Genomic DNA, 7,282 nt, shown 5'->3' with positions numbered 1-7,282 from the left:
TAGATGATGATGATGATGATGATGATGATGATGAAGAAGAAGAAGAAGAAGAAGAAGAAGAAGAAGAAGAAGATAGATAGATAGATAGATAGATAGATAGATAGATAGATAGATAGATAGATAGATGATGATGATGAAGAAGAAGATAGATAGATAAATAGATGATAGATAGATAGATAGATAGATAGATAGATAGATAGGTAGGTAGGTAGATAGATAGATGATAGATAGATAGATGATAGATTGATAAAAGAATCTATCCATCTTTGAATTCTTAGAAGAAATTTCTCCCACACACATACCAGTAGACATCTTTATTGTTTAACCAACCATCATCGAGTCATGAACAAAGTTTACCAGAGGCTGTATCAAAAGAGAACACTTTTCACAGCCATCATTCCTTTTTAGATAGACTCTAATAGATGCAGTCTAGAACGCACAATGCTTTTAGCCTCTGAAGAATTCAAATGGGATCTTGAAAAGCATAGATGAATCCTGATGCAATAAGACAAGCTGAGATGCCATGCAACTCTTAAATGGTTCCTGGTTCTGCATCTCAACCACAAGTTGAATCTTGTGCTAACACCAACTGGAGATGCAAAGCACAGCTAGTTGACTTAGGGGCTTGCACAAGAACCAGAAAGGCAGGAAAGCACTAAACATTCCTGAAAGCATCCACCTCCAGGAAAGACTTTACCTTCCTGGGGCTTTAGACTGCCCCTTTAGAGCACCCCCCTATGCTCACATAGCTGAATTTATGCTCTGTGTTCCATGTAGCACAACAAGTAGCAATGTCCCCACACTTCTGACAAGACTGGAACCCGTGGAAATGGCTTTTATCACCACATTCATAAGGGACTTGTCTCCCCTGGCAAACACGTCTCATCCAAATACTCCAACAGGTTCATTCCAAACAGTCTGCTTAGCTCGAAGCACAGCATCAGCATATTTCTTGATACTCTCAGTACCACAGTTCAAGTACATCCAACCAGCAAGTATGCCAGTGGCCATAGTAGCTTGGCCACTTTAAATATTTTTATCAAATTTTCAGCAGTGACGAAGTCAAGAGACAAGGTAATCTTCACATCAGTTTTTTCATCTTTGGATATGATATCATCTTTGGATATGACCATCATGACCCCTTCTTTTTCATCATGAAGGGAATTGCCAATCTCCATGTTGTTGAGTTCCTTAGAGAAGGTAAAAACCATTTCATCATCAATGATCATCGAATTGACTTTGTGCAGAATCGTAGTGATCTGCAACATTAGCTCCTCCCAATAGCAGGAGTAATGTAATTCCTTCATCAAAAATCATCACCCATCTGTGGCAAATTCACATCAACCATGGAACTGTGGACTCAAGATGCAACCCCCAAATCATAATTGACATAAACATTCCTTCCTTAGTTTGAGTAATGCAGTTCAGAAAGCATCAATTTTGGCTTGCTCAGCTTTAATCTTGTTCCCAGAAGCTTCCTTTCCCTTCCCTTCTTCCTCTATATGAAAGCAGAGATTTTCCAGCAGGATGGCAGACATAGAGACTGGAATGACACAGGCGTTCTCTACTTCTGGGCCCACACAATCCCTCAAGAACAGAATATCCTTGCCCACCAGAGATTTGAGTTCTGCGACAACTGGCTCTAAAGACTACATTTCAGGCATGGGAATACCATCAGACTAGCCCATATAGCTCATAAGGACAACACTTGACTCAATTATCAAAGCAGAATTTGATGCTTGAGACAGCAGTCGTGATCCTTTGGTTATTTATCATCTGGTTTTTCTTCTTGGGATTATTGAAGGCTTCCCTCATTGTGACCAGCTTCTGCTTTGCTTGTGACTCATCAGGAGTCATCACCTGTTAGAAAGTGACATTTTGACAACACAATACTGTGCAGTCAAGAGACCCAGAGCTGAGAAAGAGGTTAAAAGTCCTTTTTTTTAAAAAAAAATACTACCTTGTTAATTTGTAAGATGGGAAGAAATGAAATATAACCAGTTGGGAATACTCCATGAGTAAAATGTCTTTGAGAAATAGATGCACACGGGACCTGGGTCTAGATTAGAACTTTAGTTCTTTTTGATCAAACCACTTGGATGTGCTGTTGTAATATATTCACTGCCAAGAGATACATTACTGCGCAAATGATGGAATCTATCATATACAGAAAAATTGACTTCCTATCAACTGCATAATATGAAAAGAAAAATTGTAATGAGAAGCACTGTCAAAATGTGAAATGGTATAAAATATATTCAGCATTCACACATAAAAAAGACAGAGAAGCACCTGGTGCAAATCCTTACAGAGAAATGAACAATAGGAAGAAGGTGGGAGGCTGCAGACTGGATGACGACACTCATATTTACCTCATGCTAGATTTATTGACTCTTTTTCAATCTTGATAAGACTTGGAAAATGAGTTCAGTGACGGAATAAGGTATAGACGTGTCTTTATCAAAGGACAATGATTACAATACAACATCAGTCCAAAGATAGGCTCTCAGAGTTCCATTTCTGACTAAATCTGTATTATAATTCAGAAAAAAATATTTAAAATTTCATGAATATTTATGTTTTATAGAGTTTAGACCATCACTTCTTTCGACTGTTTTGAAACCAAAAGATAAACATCATTGAAATGCTTTCAAAGAAATAAAGATAAAAATTGACTCTTCAGCATTTCTCATTGAAATGTAAACATACTATTAATTGAGTAACCATTCAAAAGACAATAAATTAGTGGTGGCTGAAACCAATAAATACTTTGAATGCATTCTCCTGAAACACTATGTTTATAGTAAATGTTTTTGAGGAAAAAAATTACAGATTTTTTGAAATTATTATTGTATCTAATTTACATTGTGCTCATTTAACAACTATAACAAAAGAATCTAAGATTCATGATTTGAAAAACAGTATATATTTCAAGAGTATGAAATCTTCATTTCAGGCAGAGACTGTACCTTTCTGCTGATGTTGCCACCTTCATTTCAGTTCAGAGAAAGGAAATACATTACTGTCCTCAACTACATGAATTTTCCTAGCTTTCTTTATTTGGTCACTTATTTTTCTGAGACAGTATCTTGCTATATGGCCCAGGTTAGTTTTGTATGTTAGTTTTTATTTACTTTGGGGGACTTTATTAGGAAGTAGTTACATACAGTTACAAGCTAAATTTTTTCAAATAATTGCTTAATTTTGCCTAATAATTGTTAAATTAAACTTATTGCCATGGCAAAGGCTATTTTTATTTTCATTTTCATTCACCAAAAACAAATATGCTTTATAAAACCTAACATTTAGAGATATATAAATGAAAGGATATTTTGAAGACATTAACCAGATGATATTTACCTGAATTCATAAAATTTTATTATTTGCTTCCCCATTCTAATCAAAATTTTACTGGAATGACAACTGTAACTTGTGGCACAGTCAATAAGACACTGGTCTCAATTTAATTCAGTTTATACAACCTCTCTGTAACTTACATTTCAGTATCTGTTATTAGTTAATATGTGCCAAGAACTTAGGTAAGTTAGTCACTGAATTCAAAGTTCAAACCTAAGTTGCCTGACCCCCAGGCATCTACTTTGGTCAATACATAGAAAATTATTCTTTTTAAATTTTCAATACTCTTATACTATGTAAGTGGCTATAATTTTTTGGTTTTTTATTAATTAAATTATTTATGTTTTGTACATCTTGTCCACAGTTTTCCCTCCCTCCTCTCTTCTCATTTCCTTTCCCCCTTCTCTTCTTCCCTCCTCCAATCCACTTCTCCTTTTCTATTCAGAAAAGGGCAGGCCTCCCATGAATATCAATAAAAGATGGTTTGTATCAAGTTACAATAAGGCTAAGCACCTCCCCTTGTATTAAGGCTAGGCAAGGCAACTCAGTATAAGGAATATGTTCTCAAAACCAGTCAAAGCATTAGGGACAGCCCCTGATCCCACTGTTAGGAGTCCACATGTAGGCCAAGCTACACAACTGTCACACATAGATAGAGGACCTAAGTCAGCTTCATGCAGACTCAGTTCAGACTCTGTAAGCTCCCAAGAGCCAAGGTTAGTTGGTCCTGCGGGTTTCTTTGTGATGTCCTTGACCCTTCTGGGGTTTCTTTGTGATGTCCTTGACCCTTCTGATTTATGCAGTCCTTTCTCCCTCTCTTCATCAGGATTCCCTGAGCTTGGCCTAATGTTTGACTGTGTATCTGTACATCTATTTCCATCAAAAACTGGATGAAGGCTTTCTGATGACAACTGGACTAGACACCAATCTATGAGTATAGCAGAATATCATTATAACATTGACTTTTTTGCTCCAATCATGTTTTCAACTATCCCATACCTCTAGGCCATCCAGCCTGTGGGTCCAGGCGGTGTCAGTGCTGGATATTCACTATCATGGAGTGGGTCTTAGGCTATACTAGTCATTGGTTGGCCACGCTCAAATCTGTAACACCAATTTGTAACTTTTTCTAGAGGTTGAGAAATTATCTGGGAAGAGGTGGGACATTTATCTGGAATGATGGAAATATTTTATATTTTATGTGGGCTAATATTTATACCTGAGATCTATGTATTTTAATGTATGTAAATTATACCTCAATTAAAAATGAATAGAACTGAATAAAAATCTGTACCACCAATTTCTCAGCACATCCCATAAGCAGGGCAGACTGTAGATCAAAGGTTATATGGTTGGGTTGGTGTCCCAATACTTCTACTGGAAATCTGGCCTAGTCAGAAGAGATGATCAGTTCAGGCTTCATATTCGTATTGCTAAGTGTCTGAGCTGGGATCATTCTTGTAGATTCCTGGGAGTTTCCTTGCACTGGTTTATACACGGCCTAAAATGCTTTCCCCTTTTCCCTCATCAATTTTGCTACTCTTCCACTCCATGATCCTTACAACCTGATCTTTCATGTTCCCAACTGGGTCTTTGTTTCCATTCCACTCAGTCACCTGTCTGTTTTTAAGCCAATACCATGACGTTCTTATTACTATAGCTCTGTAGTAGATGGTGAAATCAGGAATGGTGTTCTGAAGTTTTTTATTGTACAGGATTTTTTTAGCTATCTTGGGTTTTTTGTTTTTCCATATGAATTTTAGTGTTTTTCTTTCAAGGTTTGTAAGAATTGTGTTGGAATTTTAATGGGAATGGTTTTAAATTTGTAGATTACTTTTTGGTAAAATGGCAACTTTTACTACGTAATTCTGCAGATCTCTGATCGTGAGAGATCTTTCCATCATGTTGTGTCTTCTCCAGTTTCTCTCTTCAAAGACTTAAAGTTCTTGTCATACAGATCTTTTACTTGCTTCATTAGAGTTTACTCCAAAATACTTTATTATGTGTGGCTATTGTAAAGTGTATTGTTTCTCTGATTTCTTTCTCAACCTGTTTACAATTTGTATATAAGTAGGCTACTGAGGTATTTTTTTAGATGTTCATCTTTTCAAATTTAAATAACACATTGTATTTATTTTACATACAGTTTCATTTTACCACTACTTGCCTTCCCTCCTCTCTTCCTGATCCCCCAGCCTCCACTCTCAAATCTCAATGCCAGCTTCCCAACTACCCTCTTCCCTTCTACTCATTATCTGCTTCCATTCAGAAAGGGGCAGGACTCTCATAGACTTGAACAAAACATGACAAATCAAGTTGAGTCAAAACCAAGTTCTTCCCCCTTGCTTGGAGACTAGGCAGGGTAATCCAGGATGGGGATCAGATTCTCAAAAGCCAGTTATGCACCAGGTACAGACAGGTTCTTATTTCACTTGAGGGACCTGAATGGGCAGGCTAAATTTAAAGGCAGGCTGGGGACAGGAAGGAGGAGGAGATAATGAAAGGGACATCTTTATAGAGGATACATTTCAGGGTTAGAGAGAAACCTGGTGCCATGGAAAATTTCCAGAAATCCAATAGGATGTCCCCAGCTAAGACTCCTAGCAATAGTGGAGACCTGTAATCAGATTGGTGACTACCCTAATTGTCATCAGAGATAACTGATTGAGATACACAGCCACGCACTGGGCTCCAAAAGTCTTGATAAAGAAAGGTAAAAGGAATTATAAGAGCTACTGAGTTTTTTGAGTTAATCTTGTATCCAGCCACTTCACTAAAGGTGTTCATCAGGTTCAAGAGTTTCCTGGTAGAATTTTTGGTATCACTTATGTATACTATCATATCATCTGTGAATGGTGATACTTTGACTTCTGCCTTTTCAATTAGTATCCCCCTTGATTTCCTTTAGTTCTCTTATTGCTCTAGGTAAAACTTCAAGTACTATAATGAATAGATATGTAGAGAGTGGACATCCTTGATTTGTTCCTGATTTTAGTGGAATTGCTTTGAGTTTATCTTCATTTAATTTTATGTTGTCGGTTGGCTTGCTGTATATTGGTTGTATCATGTTTAGGAATATCCCTTGTATGCCTAATCTCTCTAAGATCAATGCCATGAAGAGGTATTGGTTTTTGTCAAAGGTTTTTTCAATACCTAATGAGAGGATCATGTGTTTTTTTTCTTTCAGTTTATTTATATAGTGGATTACATTGACTGATTTTCATTTACTGAATCATCCCTGTATCTCTTGAATAAAGCCTACTTGGTCATGGTAGATGTTTTTGATATGTTCTTGGATTTGGTTTGCAAGTATTTTATTGAGTATTTTTTGTCAATACTCATAAGTGAAATAGGTCTATAATTACCTATATTTGTTGGGTCTTTGTGTGGTTTGGGTATTAGGATAAATTTGGCAATGCTCCCTTTGCTTCTATTTTGTGGAATAATTAGAAGAATATTAGTATTAGCTCCTCTTTGGAAGTATGGTAAAATTCTGCAATAAAACCATATGTCCCTGAGCTTTTGTTTTTTGGGAGCCTTTAATGACTGCTTCTATTTCCCTGGGGGTTGTAAGTTTAAATAAATAATTTATCTAATATTGATTTAACTTTGGTAAGAAATATTTATTTAGAAAATGGTCCATTTCTACAACATTTTCCAATTTTGTGTATACAGGTTTTTGAAGTATGACCTAATAATTGTTTTGATTTCTTTTATTTCTGATTTTAGTAATTTAGATAGTCTTCCTCTGCCTTTTAGTTAGTTTGGAAAATGGTTATCTACCTTGTTGATTTTATCAAAGAACCAGTCCTTTATTTCATTGATTCTTTGTATTGCTCTCTATGTTTCTGATTTCAGCTTTGCATTTGATTATTTACTGCCCTCTACTCCTTTTGGATGTGTTTGCTTCTCATAATTCAAGGGT

At 36.2% G+C, this 7,282-nt stretch overlaps 1 pseudogene; it reads right to left on the bottom strand.

Moving 5' to 3' along the window:
* Window positions 1-709: 709 nt before the first annotated feature.
* LOC142850645 (phosphoglycerate kinase 1 pseudogene) lies at window positions 710-1,857 on the bottom strand (annotated as a pseudogene).
* Between the last annotated feature and the right edge of the window lie 5,425 nt (window positions 1,858-7,282).

This window comes from Microtus pennsylvanicus, chromosome 5 (genome assembly GCF_037038515.1).
Source record: "Microtus pennsylvanicus isolate mMicPen1 chromosome 5, mMicPen1.hap1, whole genome shotgun sequence".
In the NCBI taxonomy this organism is placed as follows: domain Eukaryota; kingdom Metazoa; phylum Chordata; class Mammalia; order Rodentia; family Cricetidae; genus Microtus; species Microtus pennsylvanicus.
The sequence above is the reverse complement of the archived record's forward strand: the minus strand, read 5'-3'. Positions and strand labels throughout refer to the sequence as shown.